General features: G+C 32.4%; 1 long non-coding RNA gene and 1 pseudogene across 1 annotated transcript; both read left to right on the top strand.

Annotated features, from left to right (window-relative positions):
* The first annotated feature begins 2437 nt into the window (after window positions 1–2437).
* On the top strand, window positions 2438–9612 carry LOC130592235 (uncharacterized). Its single transcript, XR_008970497.1, has 2 exons — window positions 2438–3532; window positions 9417–9612. It is a non-coding gene; the product is annotated as an uncharacterized LOC130592235 (long non-coding RNA).
* Window positions 9613–16424: 6812 nt separating this feature from the next.
* On the top strand, window positions 16425–21885 carry LOC125499351 (DNA-directed RNA polymerase I subunit rpa49-like; annotated as a pseudogene).
* Window positions 21886–21935: the final 50 nt, after the last annotated feature.

Raw genomic sequence — 21935 nt, 5'->3', positions numbered from 1 at the left:
AAAAATCAGCATCCAACTTTCAACTCAGAAAATTAAAAGGTAACTTAAATCCATCAAGCATCCAATTGTATCCAAAATTCCAAATCCAACTATTCAAGTACCAACATTCAAATTTCAAAAAAAAAAAAACCAACACTCAACAGACTTGAGAATTAAAATATAAAAGTCTGCCAATTAAAATTCAAAATCCATCAAACATCATTATCAAAATCAGCATCAAGCTTGGCTAGACATGGGAGCCACTGGACTTTGAGGAGTGCTATCCGGTGGGCTAGGGGTCTCATTTTCTTCATTCACTTTGATGGACATTATCTTCCCACATAGTTCCTCCAACTGAGGGTCCATTTGTGCTATAATAAAATATAAAATAAGATAGTTATAAACTTATAATATGATATATTGAACTAAATAACTCTATACAAACAAGATAATTACTAACTCACCTTTACCAAAAGCCCAATCCTTGAGGCAGATGACAGATTCAGCAGTAGAAGGCTTCAAAGAGCTTCTATAACAGTCAAGAATCCGGCCCCCAGTACTAAATGCTGATTCGGAAGCTACTGTAGAAATAGGGATGGCGAGAATATCCTTTGCCATCAAAGAAAGAACCGGGTACCTCACCTCATTAGTCTTCCAATGATATAAGATGTCAATGTTGGTCGTGCGAGGGATTAGTGGTTCCGCTAAGTACACTTCCAAATCAGTCTTCACATCAATGGTAGACTTCTTAGAAGTAAAGCTATCAAAATCCTAAGCAAAAAAAAAACATATCAAACATTAATATATATATAAGAAATGCAAAAAAATAAATGATCAAAGATATAATTGAGCATATTAGAGTAGATTACCGTCATAAATGAATCAGAAGACATGGCAAACTGCTTATCATCTTGCTGTCCAGCAGTAGAATCAGTGTTATCACGGCCTCTTGAAGTTGGTGATGGTATAGAAGACTCCGCCATATACGCATAATATAAAGAATTCAACTTTTCCTTAAACTTAGCCAACTCACTTACCAGTGCCTTGACTACTATCAGCATTATATTTTTTGCCACACTTCTTACATTGACAAACCAGATTACCTTGTTCATCAGGTTCATCCAAAAAGTTAAAATTTACCCAAACACCTGAAGTAAGCTTCCTTTGTCGCTTGAAGTGAGGGTTTGGCTTCATGAGTATTGGTTTGCCTTTCTTTTTTGCATCAACCTTGGGGGGTGGATGGGAGTTCTCTTCTCCCTCAGATGAAGCCTCCAAATCAACATGATTAGGAGGTAGGTCAGCCATCTGCATTAACAGATATGCAGCAAAAAATAAGAAAAAAAGAACTTAACTAAGTTGTACAATTGCAATGGCACAATTGAAGAACTAAACAAACTGAAGATAAAAAATAGTGGCGAAAAAAAATTACAAAACAGAGGCGAAAATAACTAAACAAACTGAAACAAATTCGAAAGATGGAAGATAAAGTGACAAAAACAAAGTAAACTCACCAAGATTTGAACTAAACAAAATGAAATATATGCTTCAAACTCACTGAACAAAAAATAATTAAACTAAACAAAAAATAATTAAACAAAAACTGAAATTTGGAGACCTTAACAAACAAACGACAAATTTGAAGGAAAAAAACCAAATGAACTCACCAAGATTTGGATTGTGTCGACGCAAGAGTGAAAGAGTGAGAGAGAGACTTGAAAATGTTAGGGTTTGTGTAATTGTGTCGTTTGGGTTTTCAGTAGGAATTTCAACTTTTCTGAAAGATTGAGAGAGAGAGAGTTAGAAAATGAAATGTTAGGGTTTGTGTCTTTGTGACTTTGTATTGTGCCGTTAGGGTTTTGTCACTTTTGTGAAATGTTAGGGTTTTAGTTTTTACCTTTGTTTTTATACTGCAGGCATAAATGACTGAATTTTAACTTTTATGTTTTTACTTGGGCTTGGCCCAAATCTGATATATTATTAACTCAGATTTTAAACGGGTTATGCGGGTTATTTTCGGGTTGGAATTTTCAACCCGAACCTAACCCAATTAATTTCAGGTCGGGTTCAGGTCGACCCAATTACTTAAATGGGTCGAAATTTTTTTCCCAAACCCATTTATTTCGGGTCGGGTTATCGGGTTGGGTCGACTTTTGCCAGCCCTACTCTATATAGTCAAAGTCAACTTAATTTGGTTTGGTCCTTGAAATGTTGTCGAGCCCTATATTTTACCTAAAAGGTTGTTGAAGACTAAAGGGTTAGTGACAATACATAGATAAAAGATTGATAAGTCAATCTATGTGTAAGCTAATTGATGATTATTAGAATGATGTGCTGCTCATGAGAAACCTCATAAGATATATAGTCAAAAATGTAATGTTAGAACTCAGAGGCGGCTAAAGCCATGTGCAGGATGAGCAACTGCACAGGACCCCGAAATATAAAAGGCCCAATTCTATTAGTTGTCCGTCCAAAAAAAAATCCAAATCTAATTGCAAATATAAAAAGATTAATTTCTATTTGGTGTTTTTCTTCTTCTCCTATCCTCCAAAAAGCCCCATTTATAATTCTTCCGTCTTTCTATTCACCAAAAAATTTAATCTTTATAATTTATTTTAGCACAGGGCCCCTAATTTTATGAGACGGCCCTGTTAGAACTTAAATGTACCATAAGAGAATTAACAATGGTGGGCTAGCTCGTGTTTTCTCTGTCGTTTTTCATCTTCTTTTTTTTCTTTTATGTGCCTCATTTTCTTTTCTTTTTTTCTCCTCTTCAAATATTGTTGGACTCTAAATACAAATTATTTTTCATAAACTTTTTGTACCTTGATTTTTTTTTCTTATACAATTTTTTTTAAAATCGAATTTATCACCTAAGATATTGAGTCCATTCATAATATTGTTTTAAAAATGTCGTGGTTAGAGATCTAAATCTAAATCCAATTGTTCTAACCACGATATTTTTGAACAAAAGATATTGAGTACATTCATGGTACATCTGGGTGTACCATGCTCATGGTACATTTAAGGGCAATTTTGTAATAAATTCTTCAAATAAGTAGAATCTTACTCATTCTAATTACTTATTTATCTCCCTTCTTTACTTTTCTTCTACATTGTCTATCTTACGTTCATTTTCTCTTTCCTCCATTGTTTTTCTTACCTCAAAATTTCTATCTTCTTCACTAATTCTCACCTCCAAATTTTTTTCTCTTCAATCGTTTCTCACCTTCAAAATTTCCTCCTACATTAATCATCTCTCTCCTTCAAATATACAACCTTAATTGAATCAATGAATGACAAAATAAATATTTGGACTCCTAATTTCATTAAGTGAAAGTATTGGGTCAGACCATCTGACCCCAATACTTTCCGTCGGACGGACTGAGCAAGCGCAAGGAAGAAGACGAAGAAGATGCGAAGTGTTTCCTTCTATAAGGGCAACTGATTGTTGTTGGCCTCTAACTCCTCAAACGCAGGCGCCGGCGGCAGTGTAAAGCCAGATTTCCCACTGTGCTCACCCTCCATTGCCAGATTTTCAAGAAAGAGTGAAGTGGTAAGTAATAAGTAAAACTTAGAAGCACTAAATTTGGGCCTTAATACTTCATATAGCCAAGCAATTACGTTAATAATTAATTTTACGCAAGTTTGGAGGAGATTTTTTTATATGATAATGGTCATAATAAACGATGTAGAAAGAAGTAGATAATTCTTTCATTTGGTCTTCTGTGTTCTTTCATTTGGTGTTTAAATTCTTTCACCTTGTATTGTTTTTCTTTCATTTGGTCTTCTGTGTTCTTTCAGTTGGTGTGTAAATTCTTTCAGCTTGTGTTGATTTTCTTTCATTTGGTCTTGTGTGTTCTTTCAGTTGGTGTGTAAATTCTTTCAGCTTGTGTTGTTTTTCTTTCATTTGGTCTTCTGTGTTCTCTCATTTGGTGTTTAAATTCTTTCACCTTGTGTTGTTTTTCTTTCATTTGGTTTTCTGTGTTCTTTCAGTTGGTGTGTAAATTCTTTCAGCTTGTGTTGTTTTTTTTCATTTGGTCTTCTGAAGAAAAGTTGAAACCGACTGAAATTTTTTTGAAACCAACTGAAAAAAGATTGAAACCAACTAAAAGTCGTCCGACCAAATATTATGGTCGGACACGTCTGACCCAATACATTATCTTTCATTAATGGCAGAATTAATTTTGGATTTGAAAATTAAAACTAGAGTGACTGAGATTCTTCAATGGTGGAATTATTGATTGATAATGAAAAATATGATTTGAGAATCAACACTAGTTTAGGTTTCTCTTACCCCAAATTTTCTCTCTCCTCTAGAGTTGTTCAGAGTGCGGTTTGGATCGCACCAAACCGCAACTCAAATCCTTTTTTCCGGTTTGGGTTGGTTTGCGGTTTGGGTTATGATTTCAATCAAATCGCGGTTAGCGGTTTGGGTTGGGTTTTAATTTTTGTAAATCGAAAACGCACCATAAGACTCAATTTTATATAATTTTTTTTAAGATACGCTTGACAAGGTGGCTACAAGTATACAACTGAAAAAAGAAGTTTGAGGTAAAGAACTTAGACACTTTTGATAAATTATTATTTATGTTTAATTATGAAGTCAACTTCATATTTATTTGTACTCTTTGTATTTATTAACATTTTTTTTTTACTCTTAGATTACAAAATGAATGTCGCGCTGGAAAATATGGTTTAAGTGTGGTGCGGTTTGGATTGAAAAAATGTCAAACCGTATATTTGTGGTTTGGCTTGGGTTACATCCCAAACCGCGTGTAATCCCCCACAATTTTAAATAATTTTCATAAATATATTAAAGTATTTATGTAGTTATATTTAAATCCAAATGAGTTTGGAAAATGTAAAAAGGGTTAACTATTTTAAAAGTCAACTGAAATTATTTCTCATAGCTTAATAAAATGTGAAATATTTTAATTAAGCATGTTTTAATAAAAGTTTTAAATATTCAAAATAAAGTATATTGAAAAGGAAGTTTAATGGAATCGAAAGCCCAAAAGTGATAAAAAAGGAAAGAGTCATTTGATGACTAAAGTCTTAAATAGCCCATCTTATTAGTCATCAAATTTCATTAATTAAAATCTCTTTTCCTAAGCCCACAAGTAAAAGCCTTTATATAAATATCCTAAAAACCCAAATTATTTCACCCTACACATTATTTTTCTCTCAAACTCACGTCACTTTCTTTTTCCTCTCTCTCACTCGGCACTTTCTCTCTATTCTCCTTTGTGCGTCGTTCTTCGTTTTTCCCTCAAAAGTTGTTGAAACGTCACAAATCTTTGTTTGAAGCCAAGAACTTGCTGCCGCCAGTCCCCTGCTGCTGCTATTGCTGCCGGCGCCCTTCCTTCCTCCATTGTTGTGGTTGTTTTTCTTTCTTCCTCTTCAAGATTCCATTAAAGTACTAGTTTTTATATTATTTTATTATTAATTAGCATGTTTACAATTTAAATTATTGTTTTATATGCAATATGAATTTCGGCTATCATATATATAATTATAATAAATTTCAGATTTATTATATTAAGTTATTTTTAGTTTTTATCATGAAATTTATAGTTTTTAGGGTTTTTAATTACTAGAAACTATATATATAAAGTATAAATCATGAGATTTGGTTAGTATATAATTTTATATGTATTGAATATATTTTTAGAAGATTTATTAAATTTTAAAAATGTTGTAATTTCAGAAAATAGGTATTTTAAGGGTTTTAAATGATTTTTAATCACTATAATAGTTGTACTACACTAGGGATTAAAAATAACGAAAGTTTGGTACGTAAAAACGATTTTAAAACACGTTTAAGGGGGGTTTTAATCGTTTTAAAGTTGCTGTAAATTTTTAGTTCGAGATATTTATTTCATGATTTTATTTTCTAGTCGGAGATTTCGTAGTAGGAGACTTTTAGCGAGTAAAAGTGGCCTACCGATTTGTTTATACAAGGTACGTACATTGTCTACGTGCTATATGATTTAGAAGCATGCTCTAAGAGTATTTTATTTATTAGTATCATGTATAGGACTCTATTTGTTTTTATATATGATTACTGGAATTGTTTTACATGTTATTTGCCTGTGTGCTACATGTAAACTAAAAGTATTTATGATTATAAATGTTTGTATGGAAGTTTGATGCAAGCAGGATAAGTCAAGTTTATTTATTAATTCGTGAGTGAATTAATGTAAGTTAGATTGAATCATGTTTTACATGGATTCTTGAGTATTATTATTATCTTATAAGAACTGTGGATCTTATTTGGTAAGTGACAAGTTATACCTATATAAAGGTAAAGATTATTGTTGGCTAGGTTCAACAAGTAAGTTGGTAAAGGTTAAAAAGGAAGTAAAGGAGTCTTGGTTGATAAGTTGTGATCACTTGTTAATCCAAAGATAAAAAGGAATTTTGTTATGATTGTGTGATTATTAATTATGTGTTATTTGCTTGGTTGTGGTGTCAACACAAGTAATAAAATATATTTAACGTAAAGTGAAACGAGAATAGGTTATAGACTTTAGACTGGTGCACGTCTAGAGTTGGACATAAGGGTTGGGGTGTAACACCCCGATAATTCTCTCTTTCTAGAAAATACTTTTATAACAAATCTAGATAATTACCCAGGCATTATCGCCCGTGTGATAACGTTTCGGCTTACTCAGAATTTTGCAGCGGAAAACTTACTAAAACAAAACCAACTTTATTAAACTTATGAAATAAGAGTCAAACAATGTTTGAACTGAAACACACCAACTTAAAGCTAATGTTGAAATATAAATTCCTAGAAACAACTTAAATACGACTAATGTCACAAAAGCCTCTCCATTCCAGATTCCCAATGGTATGCATCTTCGAACCTGTAATGTCAATGCTTTCTTGACTCTGCTCCCCCGAAGGATCACCACAGGATCAATAGGCAAAGCCATGATCACAAACACAGACAAGCACGTAATCAGCAAAGCTGAGTACTACATATCAGACACAAATAATCCTAAGCATGATACTACAACATAACTCATAGGAATAAATAATAACATAATAAATAATACTCTACAGACAACTTTTACTGAACTAACTTGACCAACTTTTATTACTTTAATGGAATAGTTATTGGACGAGTTGACCAACAAAAATAGGAAATACGGTCATGACTCCGTAAACCAGAATGACCTACGATATCGAGGAACCTTTGAACTAAAGAGGAATGGTGATCAATCCAACCTCGAAGATACATATCACGGCGGACTATGTACCCAACCCTTAGTGTCCAACTCTAGACGTGCACCAGTCTAAAGTCTATAACTTATTCTCGTTTCACTTTACGTTAAATATATTATTTACTTGTGTTGACACCACAACAACCAAATAACACTAATTCAATAATCACATAATCATAACAACATTCTTTTTATCTTTGAATTAACAAGTGTTCACAACTTATCAATCAAGACTCCTTTTATTTCTTTTATCCTTTGTTGAACCTAGCCAACATAAATCCGTACCTTTATATAGGTATAATCCATACTTACCAAATAAGATCCACGGTTCTTATAAGATAAATTAATAACCTCCAAGAAATCTATGTAACACATGATTCAACTTACTTAATTAATCCACTTACGAATTAATACCAAAACTGAAATTATTTGTTCATCAAACTTCCATACAAACAAGTCATACCATACATATTCTCAATTTACATGTAGCACACAGGCAAGTAACATGTAAAGCAATTATAGTAAATCATATACATGACAACAAGGTCCTATACATGATACTAATAAATAAAACATCCCTAAGGCATGTTTCTAAACCATATAGCACGTAGACTATGTACGTACCTTGTATAAACGCAACGGTAGGCCACTTTTATGCTCTAAAAGTCCCCTACATGAATTCTCCGCCTAGAACAATAAATAATCAAGTAAATACTTGAACTAAAAAAAATACAGCAACTTTAAAAACGTCCCAAACCCTTTTAAACTCTTTAAAAATCGTTTTTATAATTTAAACTCTCGTTATTTTTAATCCCTAGTATAGATCAACTATTCTAGTGATTAAAAACCATTAAAAACCTTAAAATATAACTTTCTGAATTTCCAGCATCTATAAAATTTTCTAAACCTTCTGAAAATATTTTAAATGCATATAAAAATCGTATTCCAATCAAAATTCATATTCATACTTTAAATATCGATTTCTAGTGATTTAAAACCCTAAAAATCACATCTTTCATGATTAAAACTAAAAATAATAAATCTGAAATTTTTTTCTTTTATACATATGAACCGAAAAAATTCTTCATAATAAATAATAACTCAAATCGTAATCATGTAAATATAATAAAATAACAATAAAAATTAGAACTTTAATGGAATCTTAAAGGAGAAGTAAAGAAAACAACCAAAAAAAGGAGGAAGAGCAGGCCGGACGGCTGTGACAGCAGCAAGGAGGTGGCGGCAGCAGTTTTGGCTTCAAGAAATTATTTGACGTTTCTTGTTCAACAAGAAACGTTACTTAGCGAAGAAGAAACGATTTTTGAGAGAAAATATGAAACTCACGCTCAAGAGGAAGAGGAGAGAGAAAATGTCGAGTGAGAGAGAGGAATTCGGAAATCACGTGCAAGGGAGGAGAGAGAAAATAAAGTGTAGGGCAAAATATTTGGGTTTTTGGATATTTAAATAGGCTAATCCTATTGGGCTTAGGAAAAGGAATTTCAATAATTAAAACTTTGATGACTAACAAGATGGGCTTATTAGGACTTTAGTCATCAAATCATCCTTTCCCTTTTTATTACTTTTGGGCTTTCGATTCCATTAAGTTTTTTTTCAAATATGCTTTTAATAATTAAACTCTTATTTAAAACACGCTTAATTAAAATATTACAAATTTTATTAAGCTAAGAAAAATATTTTTAGTTGACTTTTAAAATAGTCAACCCTTTTTAAAAGTCAAATCATTTTCCAAACTCATTTGGATTTAAATATAATTACATAAATAACTTAATATATTTATGAAAATCCTTTGAAAATGTGGGGGATTACATGGGGTTATGGTGAGCGTGCCATAGCTTTTATGGGAATGGATTGATCACCATCCCTCTTTATTTCAAAGGTTCCTCGATACCGCAGGTCACTCTGAAATGCGGAGTCGTGCCCGCATTTCATCTTAGTAGGCAAGAAAACTCGTCCCAATAACTATTCCATTTAAGTGATAAAAAGTTGGTTTAAGTTTAGTTCAATAAAAGTTGTCTGCAGATTATTATATACTTATGTTATTATTTGTTCCTGCATGTTATTTTGTAGTATCATGTTTAGGATTATTTATGTCTGATATGTAGTACTCAGCTTTGCTGATTACGTGCTTGTTGTGTGTGTGATCATGGCTTTGCCTATTGGTCTTGTGGTGATCCTTCGGGCGAGCAGAGTCAAGACAGCATTGACATTACAGGTTCACAGATGCTCTCATTGGGAATCTGGAATGGAGAGACTCTTTATTACTAGTATCATTTAAGTTGTTTTCGTAGGAACTTATGTTTTCAGACAATAGTTTTAAGTTGGTGTGTTTTTAGTTCTGACATTGTTATTGGTTTCATAAGTTTTAATAAAGTCGTTTTATAAAGTTGTTTTCCGCTGCAAAATTCTGAGTAAGCCGAAACGTTATCACACGGGCGATAATGCCTGGGTAATTCTCTAAGGTTTATTATAAAAGTATTTTCTAGAAAGAGAGAATTATCGGGGTGTTACACCCCGAACGCCCCTACGCTCCTCTATTGTTTCTCACCTCCAAATCTCTCTCTCCTTCATGATTTCTCTCTCATCGTGGACAATTGAACTGATGAGAGAAACTGAACTCATAAGAGGAATTGATCTGAATTGAACTAAAAATAAGTCCCAAAGAACATAACCTATATCAAATATTTGTCTGCACTTTGATTTCAATAAGATAAGGTCCAATAACTTCCAAAATTAGGTTCAATGAATTTCAATAAGTTATGATTAGATTCAATAAGATATAAGTACGTCTAATAAATTCTAATAAGGTATAATCAAGTAAAACTAATAACAAATAAAATAAGTAAAATTGGCTTTAATAGCACGAAGCCACGAGAATATTTATAGTACACCTGGGTGTACCATGCTCATGGTACTCCCAAGACTATTTTCTCCAAATGAGCAAAATGAGCAAAATGAAGATATGAGCAAACATTTCTACTTCTTTAAGAAAATGAGCAAACACTTTTATTACAAAATGAACGAAATGAGCAAATGAGTAAATGATCAAAATGCCCATATGAGCAAATTTGCTGTCAAATGAGCACCTGAAATTCTAATTTATTACAAAAATACCCCTGAGTGTACCATGAGTGAACTCCGAAGCCACGAACTATGGCCAAGGTACAAGACTCAGCACGACCTTGATCAGGTGTATGAGGTATAATGAACTATATGGCTTCTGATGCGTAGAGTGACATAAATGAGGTCGGAGGACAAATATTTCACCATAGCAAGGGAATCTGGATTACTTTTTTATTTTTTTAAAAAATCAAATTTTTCGAGTAAATTCACAAACAAACTTAAATTGGTAAAATAATAGTAATAATAATGAGTATGATATGTATCTTAAGTAAAACGATAAAGCATAAACATCAATAATAATATTATAAGATAATTATAATAGTCATAGTAATAATAATAATAATAATAATAATAATAGCAATGATTATAATAATATGTATAATATGTAAAATGATAATAGTAAAAGATAGATAATAATAGTATTAAGAACTTAATTAAATATTTACAAATTTTTAAAATTTAAATTTGAATTTAAAATAATAATAATAAAATAATTATAATGATACTAATAAATTAAGAATAATAATAAGAATGATAATAAATGTGTTGATAACAAATAAGGTTTACTAAATTACTAAATTAAGTGATTTACATAAAATTCAAATACAATAAAAAAATAAATGATGTACTCCCTCGGTTTCCTAAAGATCTCCCCTCTTTCCGTTTAAGGGTGTTTCCAAAAGATCTTCCCTCTTTTGCTTCATTCCTTATTTGGCAAAACAAATTTCCCTATTTACCCTCTCATGTCACTATCATATGGTCTACCATTACATTATTAATTCAATTTTACTCTCTTTCTCTCTCCTACTTTAACCCCTTTTTATTTGTTTATTTACCTTAACCCATTTTTCTCTCCTACTTTACTCATACCATACCCCACACAACTTGATTTTCCTTGGTATCTATAGGAACAGTAAGTGGGAAGATCTTTAAGAAACGGATGGAGTATTATATAAGATTTGATAATGATCACAAACAATATATACTAAAGTCTTATTAAAATACTACTATCAAATAATACTTGATATTATCATTTAAAGATAAAATATTAATAAATATATACTCCCTCCGTCCCATAATATAAGTCCCCTTTCCTTATAAGGTGTCCCAACTTATGATGAGCTGTGGCAGCTTCTTCATTGTCTCCTGTTGATGCTGGTTGTGCCTCATTCATGTCCAGTTGGAAGCCCAAGTGTTCCAAGTCCCCACCCTCTGGCGCAATATCATTGTCACTGTCATCATAGTCACTTGGTGACCAAGCATCATTCAAATTCCACTCTGAAGCCATGAAGGAGCAGTCGATGATGCTGAATATTTTGTTTTTTTTTTTTGGTTTTTGGTTAAGTATGGTACTCTGTGTTTGTAATGAGGAAGTGAGAAAAAAGAAACTGAAATGCCCTATATTTATACTGTATCCATGGCGCCAAGAGCTTTAATTTGGTAACATCCTTAAGTTAATTGATGAGATTTACTTACAGCCGTTAGATTTGGCTTAAGAAATGTTGAATCTGTGTAATGGTAATTCTTGTGATTTTATTGGGTGAGAGAAATTAATAAAGTGATTTCATTGGCCAAAGTTGTTATGGATGGATTTGTCATTATATACTGCAGTAGAAGCAAAAACCTTTGAGTTTCCAATATGATTAAAAGCTGCACGCCTAATCCAATACATCAGCTTCTTTTTTTTATAAAAAAAACAAAAATTATGTGCTTCCCAATACAAGTGAAGCATGGTACATTTATCCAATGAAGATTCCATTTGCCTTAATACCCGCGTAAAAACGGAATCAGGACCTATATTATGGGACGGAGGGAGTAATATAATAGCCCGAGGCATAATACGAGTCTAAAAACTAATTTGACACGAAGAAAAGACAGGGATTAACTCTACTTCTGTCTAGGCAATTAAAACGATCCCAAGAAATTAACTCACAAACTCAACCCACAAACAAAAAAAAGACACCTAGTCAGCCGAGAGCTGATATACACATAACCGTTATGGGCCAGCAGTTGCCCATAACCAGGGCATTTAGGTAATTTTGGCCTTGCAAACACTTTGACTGTCCCAAATGAACACTGAAAAAATATCAAATAGATCTAGATCATGAGAAAATCAATAATTAAATATAAAATAAAATAAGCAGAAATGCTTACAGATGCGGCAATGGCAGAGTAATTAACATAAAGACCAGAGAGTGAGAAGAAAAGAGTAAGAACAACCGCCATCGACGAAGCGAGGAGCTTATAACTGATCATCGACACTCCACACCTCGCCATTGATGAGCTCTCCGGCATCGGTGAAACCAACATCGACTTATTCCAGGATTTGGAAATTCATCATCTGGGTTCTCATAATTACTCAAAACCCTCCCAAAGTCAAGATTCAAAGGGTCCGTTTGTGCAATTTGTTTGTATGATCTTTTGGAAGAAGAAATTTGTCTGGTTTTACACGATTGTAAGCATGTTTTTCAATTGAATTATGAGGGTAATTAAGTGGAATTGTGATGAGCAAGGAGATGCAGTTAATGGATTTGGGAGAATTTGGATTATGGGAGGGGTGGTTTACTGGTTTGAGGTTTTAGGGAAGAGTATTGCATCGTGGATTCGTTGTTTCAGTATTGTTCAGTATTGTTGTTTCAAGAAGGAAATATATTTTTCGAAAATAAATTGAATTAAAAATTTATATATTTCAAGGAAACCGGTTTTACTTGTAAGTAGTCTCCTATTTCACAACAACTTTATCATTAAGTCCAATAGTTAAACTTAAGAGACTAGTTCTGGATAATCAATGGTTTCATATGTCTAGGAAATGGGTTAGTAACTCCAACCGGTCTCTCATAAATGGTCTCTTTGGCCTTTTTTGTAGTAGTGGTGCTTACCTACACATGGGATATAATTGACATAAATATTGTACTAAGATATAATGCAACTATGACACTAATCATATTATCATTACTATCATAAATATTGGTTTAAGTGTAATTTAGTTGAGTTCAGTTGCAAGAGGTTCATTTCAGTTAAATTCATTTGTTTTATGCCGAATATAAGTTATTTGTGTAACACAAGTTATTTGTGGTATAACAAACAAGTTATTCAATATAAGTCGTATAAAGAACTATAACTTTATAGTGTAAGTATAACACAAGTATGTCGTAAGTAAGATATAATGTAACTATGACACTATTATTGTTATATATCAGTACACAAGTATAACTAAGGGCCTGTTCTCCCCAGCTTATTTTCAGTTCAGTTCAGATCAGTTCAGATCAGTTCAGCTCCATTCTTTTATAACCATTTTGTTAAATATTATTATTATGTTGGTATAATTTATTTTACTAATTACTCTCATTATTATTATTTAAATATATATCATTACTATTAAGTATTATTATTATTATTATTGTTTCTATATATTATTTTGTTTATTATAGCTTTACTCATTATTATTACTATTATTATTAGGAAGAACATGGTTAAGTCAAAGCACAAATAAACCCACTTTTTTTAGTCCATAAACCAATCAAATCGCGTCAAGACGGTTTATGATGTAATTTTTGCGGTCCAACCCAATCATTATTTTTATTACTAAATATTTTTATATTATTAAATTTAATTAGTAAAATAGTAATATTAATTTACTTATTAGATATTATTGTTATTATATATCATCATCAAGTATTAATATATTAATACAAATAATATAAAATAATTATTATCAATTATCATTATTATCATTAATAATAATTATTATTATTATTAATTTATGATTATTAATATTATTTATTTATAACTATCATTTAAAAATATCCAAAATACTATTATTATTATTATTCATTATTATTACTTATCATTATATTTATTATTTAATATTCATATTATTATTGTTTAAAATATTATTTATATATTCATTACATTCATTTTATTTCAATTTAATTTAGGACATGTTCTCTTCGGCATAAAACAGCTGAACTGAACTGAATTGAATTGAATTAAATTGAATTAAATTTAATGTAATAAATATATAAATAATATTTAAACAATAATATCTTGCATGAATTATATCATATTAATTAAATGCTATATGTTATTGACAAATTATATCATATAATTTAAATATATTCCCAAAGTTATTAATATCGCGATTCAAATCTTCAAATCTTACGATTTTACGATTCAAAATATGGTAGACGATTCGATTCACGATTCTAGATGATTCTATACATTTCTATTGACTAGCGAAAACCTCACAAATTTAAATCATGCTAAAGCAAATAATAAATATATATATTGTTAGTTATTGCCAATATAGTGGGTAAACAACTATTTTTTCCAATTTTTAGGTCTTATAACTTATAATTTTAGCATATTCAATGAAGATTGAGTGCAATATCTTGATTATACGTGTTTGTAGAATCTTACGATTCTACGATTCGATTCTAAAGGTGGTTTCTGATTTAAACTAGAATCTTGATTTAAAAAACTTTGTATATTCCTATTCCCCTTTATACGCTATTAACATAAATAATGTAATGAAAGGCAAATACTTGAACTTTTTTTATAATTCAGTCGTCAAGTGGACTATGACTGTTATGTTATATAACGAGTACATAAGTGTAATATAAGGAAAACTACGAATAGAAAGTTGTTAGAACTATGACTGCTATGTAACGAGTACATAATTTAAGGTAAGTATAAGTAAATCATAAGAAGGACTACCTTTGTATAAGTAAGTCGTAAGGAGGACTATATTTCTATTATTTCCAGTCCATAAGTATAAGTTAGTAGTTATAAGGTTGTTTTTATTTCCTAAATCATGTTAGATATCATAATTATGGTTATTGACATGATATGATTTATAGTCTCCTTAATCAGACTTATGTTCTACTCGATATGATTCAGTATACAACTTATATGATTCACTATAAAATTGATAAGCACGGGAACATAACGGACTGTAAATACATTAACACTTTTAAAAGCATATAGAAAATCATTAATACTTTCAAATAAAGGGTACTACATTACTTATGAGTTACATATACTAATTGGACCTTCACATAACCAATTATGCTGATTCCGGAAATAAAACATAATCCATAATCCATATAAAAATCTTGCACCTTACATTTAGTAAATGGACCTTATCTTAACCTTCCAAATACTTAATAACTACGTACTTGACGCCCCCATCAAAAACACCTTGACTATCAAAGGTACATTCAAGGTCAACACGTGCCTGTTCATGGTACAATGTAACAATAGCGGGATCTATTCTCTTCATAGAAGCCCACAACATAGCAAGTCTTTGTAGTTTAGTAGTGCATTTCATGCAGAATACCCTAACTGTGTGTAATACCCCGAATTTTCAAACGATTATTTTATTATTTATTAAAGTTTAATATTATTTTCACTTATAATTTATTTTATAATAATGCGATTTTATTTGATAATTATGTTTATTAAAATAATGATTTCATTTATTTTGATTTATTTAACAAGTTTCAATTAAATCATTTTATTATTCATTTTATTATTTATAATTTATCAAATTTCATAAATTGGTTTATGGATACTTTTGTCCATGTTGTCCATCCATTAGTAACCCAAACCCAAATATTAGCCCAAGTCCATGTGTCTTTTACCAAAAAGAGAAGCTAAAACAAAACAAATAAAAAAGAGAAAAAGAAAAAGAAAAAGAATGAAGATGAAAATTAAAATAAAATTTCAATACAAAATTTCTCTGTTTTTCTTATCTCGCCGGAAACCACCTTTAACACCAACCCAGAACCGCCTTCACCACCACTCGAAAACCAACCGACCACCCAAAAACCGCAAACAACCACAGCGACAACCTGCAGCCTGTCGCAGCATCCCTTCGCACCTCCGTCGACTTTCCTTCCCTCCCTCTTCGCAAAAATTAAAAAGGTATATATTTTGTTTAAATTACATTTTTACCCTTACTTTAAGCTGTAATAACGAGTTTACCCCGCTTACTTTAAGCTGTAATAACGAGTTTACCCCGATTATGGGCAACTGATGCCCCATACCGGTTATGCAACGATACTTCCTCAGCCAGCCCAATATATTTCTCCTCCTCTCTCTTTCTCTCGTAGGGTTTTTCGAAACAAAAAAAAAAAAAAGACTCCATTTTTATCTCCAAAACCCCTCTATTTTCCTCTGTTTTCTCAAACCTCAATCAATGAAATCATCAACAATGGAAGCAGAAACAGACCCACAATCCCACAAATCAAAGAAGAAAAAGAGAAAAACATCCACCATTGTTTGCTGAAATCAAGATGTTTGAAGGAAGAACCAGAAATAAAATGCACCATATTTAGGATACTACCCATCTGGGTTAGACCCACTAACCCCTGAAACCGTAAGAATCAAACACATAAGTTTTATAAGAAATCAGAAAAAAGATTAAAAGAGTTGAACTTGCTGTTAAACCAACTGGGTTTGGTGTTAATTAATGTTGGTAATAATTATTCTGGTGAAGCAGCTTCTGGTAGAATGAACAGTTTTGCTCTTTGTGTTGTTCAAAAAAATCGTCAGTCTTTAACAATTGTTCCTATTACTGCTAACAAGGTAGTGTTTTTTTATACATGGTTGCAGTTATTTATTTTTTTTATTTTTTGTTGTGTTTCTTGTATTTTTACATGTTGGAGATTAATTGTGATTTCTGAATTATGTTCTTATAATCTTATTTGTTGTGAATTGATTTTGATGAAAAATATGAAATTTTTTGTGTTTCTTGTCTGATTGATTGGAGTAAAATTGGGATTTTTTTGGATAGACTTTGAGAAATTTTCTGATGGAAGTAGTGTTGTGTGGAATGCTTATTTGATTAGATTATGCGATTATTGGTAAGGGAATGAACTTTGTTTAGTTGTAATGTTGTGTGGGAAGAGGAGTGTACCAGACTACCAGTAAAGAGAAGTTGGAGCAAGGTGTGAGTAAAAGACTCCTGTAAGTGTGGGAACAAGGAGGAAATCGCCCGTTCTTCGATTATCCTATTTGGGTTAGAATTATGTTTTGAGCCCGAATTAGCTTTTTCCACCATGATTGTAACCTAACTCAGGAGGAGCAAAATTGTTTTTAGCATACATTCGCCTCTCAAACGAACAGAGCCTAGAAACGTTTTGTGGTTGTGTGATTAAGCAAGGAAGAATTTGGAGGTTAAAGTAGAGATGAAGAATTTGGAGCAGGAGTGATAGATGCAGATTACAGGGGCGCCTCTTGGGGTGATTCTCTTCAATTTTTCTGATGTTGATTTGGTTCTACCGGTGCTTAAATATTCTAGAAAAGAATGGCTTAGCTGTAGTGATTAGTTTATTAGCCGTAATCTAAGCACTTTCACCTTGCCAGTCTATCAGTATCGCACTGGTATGCTGTATTCTAGTTATGAAATTCGTTGATCATTGAGTCATGAGAGAGCACTAATAACAGTAATCTAGTAGCATCGAGCATGCGTGCTCAATACATCCATTAGTATTAGTAGTGGAGTAACTGGAATAGTGTTGTCTGTGATAATTTTTTTATTAATTGTGTGCTCATACAAGATTATCCCTCCCTCCTATACAATTTAAGTGAATTGGGAAGATGAACTCCTTGTAATTTAATGATGAAAAGGGTGTATGGCAATGTGTTTTTGTTGGGTTTTGTGTATTTTATTCATAGACTTCTGAGCTTAGGTTGGGTTTTATGAAGCTTTGATAAAATTGATTGAAATAATCAATTGCTAGCTTATTCACTTATTTGGCTGAGGAGGGAAATGAAAATGTAGGAGTTTTTTATGTGTTTGTTAACTTTATTTGAGTAGAGATTCAAAGTGAACATGTATGCATTGGCTGGTGAATAATTCATTGTATATTCTTTTCAAAAATATTCAATATTCATTTTGCATATATTGGCCTGGATTGCTGCTGCTTGGGAGCTCACATGAACTTCCGTGCTGAAAATATTCAGGTATTCAGGCTACAACCATGGGTTAAAGGAGCACAAATAGCTGACAAGGAGCCAGACACTCCTGCCAAGATCGATACTGAAGAAGAGAGAAGAATGAAACAGCGTTTGCTTACTGATCGATATGGTACCAAGGGCGCAATTGGGAAGGTTTATATTCTTTCTCTTGTTTTTAAAAAATGCAGTGACATTCATCTTAAGCATCATTTATCCCTGGAATTTTATGTTTCTTCTTATTTGAATCTGATGCATCGAGGACCATAGCCATTTGTTTATATTTGCTAATTGCTATGCATATGAAACTTGCTATCTTGTCAAATGAATTTTCGAAGCATCTTGATGTACCATTTGGATAATATAATGTTGAATCTACCGTGTGATGTAATATCAATGACTTTTTTGTTACATATAAGATGAAGATTAACATTTGTACTGACCCAGTAATTTTTATGTAAACAAATGAAGTAGATATTCTATAACTTCGAGCTATTTGAATTCAACTGAGTGAGAAATCTTGGAAATCAAAGTTTATTTGTATTGGACTGAGTATATGTACCCTTTGTTCCTAAAAGATTGCCTCATCCGCCATGTATTACTTTTTTAAAGGTTGCTTGGGTGGAGTTGATGAGGGAGTAAACTGGTGGAACCATATGTAGTTAATAAATGACGGGAGTAAAGTGTTAGGACCATATGGCCATCAAAGAGATGGCCACATGGGGCAATCTCGTAGGATGTTCATATCAAGAAAATGGAGCAAATTTTTAGGGACAGAGGGGATAGATAACACAAAAGCAATGAAGAAATTTTTGAGAAGTTTGATACATAAAAAGTGATTGTCTCTCTTGCAGGAGAAGAAAGCAATGCAGCGGCGTCAAAAGGAAGATCCTAGTGCCCAGGAGGAGTTGAACCAGATCCTAGAGGAAACTCCTGTAGACAAGTCAGCACTAATAAGCTTCACTTTGGACACATCCCGCAGTATTCCCCCATATGATCTTTCTGCTACAACACCAGAAAAGGCTTATCTGCTTGATAAAATAATTTCCAAAGGAGAATGGGAATATGTGAAGGACATTCTGGAGCTGTTGCAAGCTGGGAAGGAGATTAAATCTGATGTTTACCCAAGCTTTGTGTGCAACCGATTATACAGAGTGGAATTAAACAAGGTGAGTTTCTAAAGACGTAATTAGTGTGGTAAAAGCTGTTTCTTGAGTCTTGGCACATTGATTGTTATTTGCTAAGTAGGGAAATCTGGTATTCCTTTTTTTCTAAGATGGCATGAAAACATCGCATTGTCATTAGAAACAATTTTATTCTTATAGGTCATGTTCGGCTAGCTGTGGTACAACTGTTAGCTGTTGAAGTTAATAGCGTTCCTACTAGAAATTGGCTAAAACACAAAACGAATTATGTATTTTATTTTTTAAGGGAGAGTTTAAAATGAAATAAGCTTTGATTGAATATGAAAGGATGAGTCAATCCTCTCCTACCCCCCCCCCCCCCCCCCAAAAAAAAAAATATCGGAACTCGACAAAAGTATTATCCCCCCGGTTTCTTATAATCTAGACAAATTCGTTTAAAATCACATATAGTTGTTTTTATCATTCTTCATTATTGGAGATGAACCCCACCTTTTGTCCAATTGAACCCCGATAAGATGATGTATTCTATGGTTTCGGTTTTTCTTCTCCTTCATACTTTTCTCTGTCTCTTAAACTTTTAACTTTTTCCTTGGTTATGATAAAAGGCAAGTGTATATTAATTTGAAAAAGGAAGTAGTATATGCTGGAATTTAACATGACAACTCATTGCCTGCCCATCCCTCACTCTAATAACAATCGAGAATATCTTCAAAAGCAAACAAACCATCTAAAAGAAAATAAATGAGGCTTCCATCCCACAACATCCTAATGATAGTACTGAACCATGCTTGTTTATCGACAAATTTTAGTGATTTACCCAATTTCACAATTTGTGGGCACTCAAGCATCAAAGCAACCATAGTGAAAAGAAGCGAGGAAGAGAAAGACCGCCAATCAGTCCAGTTACACAGTTAACCGCATTCAAAAATTCAATCCAATTACACATTTTACCTTGTTTCATTTTAAACAAAGAATTTGCCATGTTTATGATGGCAACTCTGATGGGAGAGAGTTTGAAGATTGGGAGTAGACGGAAATTTGTTTTTGCTTTAGGTAGTCTTTTTGAAGTTTCCTGAACTCTAGGAAAGTATGAACCTGATGTATGAATACTGATATTATACATTTGCAAAATGCTCATCAGTCGTCACTTGCTGCTTCAACCAGTAAAACTACAGCAACCATAGACAAGCCAACGGTTACAGTTTGGCATGAACAAATTGAGCATGTAAACTGAGTTGCAATTGGTTTTATGTATCTTGTTTATTTAGAACTGGAATCAAAAAGGTTTTTTTTTTTTTGCTCTTTTAAGATAATTTTACTCTCACTGCTTTTTGAGATCCAACTGAAAAAAGAGCAAACTAACTAAGCTACTGGATCTTTGGGTGTGTCTTATTATACAATTGAATGGCACTTATCGTGTCATTATCGGGCCTTATGGAGGGCCTAGAGGCTACTCATGGAACACTGGACCAGGGCGAAGAGGGGGGTTTGATCATGATTTATGCCTAGCCGATCACTCTTAGCTGGGGTACTATTATTGTTGATCTCAATAGCACTCTTTTACCTAAATAATGATTTTCTCTTGGCAATTTGTTAAAATATTATCTTTATATTCTTGATTCTGTAGGATGAAGCAGAGAAAGGAAGACTTGCTGGCATCCTTTCGTACATCAGTCATCTCGTAACCTATAAAGATCGAAATACCATAGATGGCGGCTCATCTAAGAATCAGAAATTCATCCCGACCATTCTTCAACAGAAGTTCAAAACTTTATTTGCCGATTCAGAAAAGAAAAGGCTATCTGATGAGAAAATAGGTTCCCTCATCAGCTATGTGCTAGTTCTCACCCTATTCATTGACGAATTCGAGACTGATTTCAGAGATATTGCTAAGGATTTGAAGATGCATGCCAGCAGCTTGAAACCTTATTTCGAGAATTTGGGTTGTAAGGTTGAGAGACCAAATAATGTGACTCTAGCTACTCTATCTGTTCCTCTCAGCTTCCCTAAGGCTAAGAGAAAGAGTAGAAGAGCAGGTGGGCGGTAAATATGACGGCTCCTCCTATTACTTGGCTATTGATGAAAACCTTGATTCCTTCAAGCTTTTTTGCATGAGCTTGTTTGACAGAACATGATGTACTCATAATGCCTAAGATCATGGTAATCAACTGAAAAGCAATGGCTTCATCATGGTTTATCAAACGTATCAAAAAAGTAATTGGTCTTTCTTGTCATATTTTGTTTTACTGGTGTAAATTTGGATAAACATGCTTTATCTTGCTTTTAGAAATTTAGATTATGTGTTAATCATGGAAAATGCATTGATATACGTATGTATTCCCTAGTAATGTATAGTTGAAGTCAGTTTTATAAGAAGTAATGTTTTATGATTAGAGTTTCCAATATATGAGAAGATATCAATTTTTGAACTATTATATAATCTCTTTGTTTTTCTAGTAAAATCTCGTTATATTTTTTTATT

The sequence above is a fragment of the Beta vulgaris genome, chromosome 7 (genome assembly GCF_026745355.1).
Source record: "Beta vulgaris subsp. vulgaris cultivar EL10 chromosome 7, EL10.2, whole genome shotgun sequence".
Classification (NCBI taxonomy): domain Eukaryota; kingdom Viridiplantae; phylum Streptophyta; class Magnoliopsida; order Caryophyllales; family Amaranthaceae; genus Beta; species Beta vulgaris.
The sequence above is the reverse complement of the archived record's forward strand: the minus strand, read 5'-3'. Positions and strand labels throughout refer to the sequence as shown.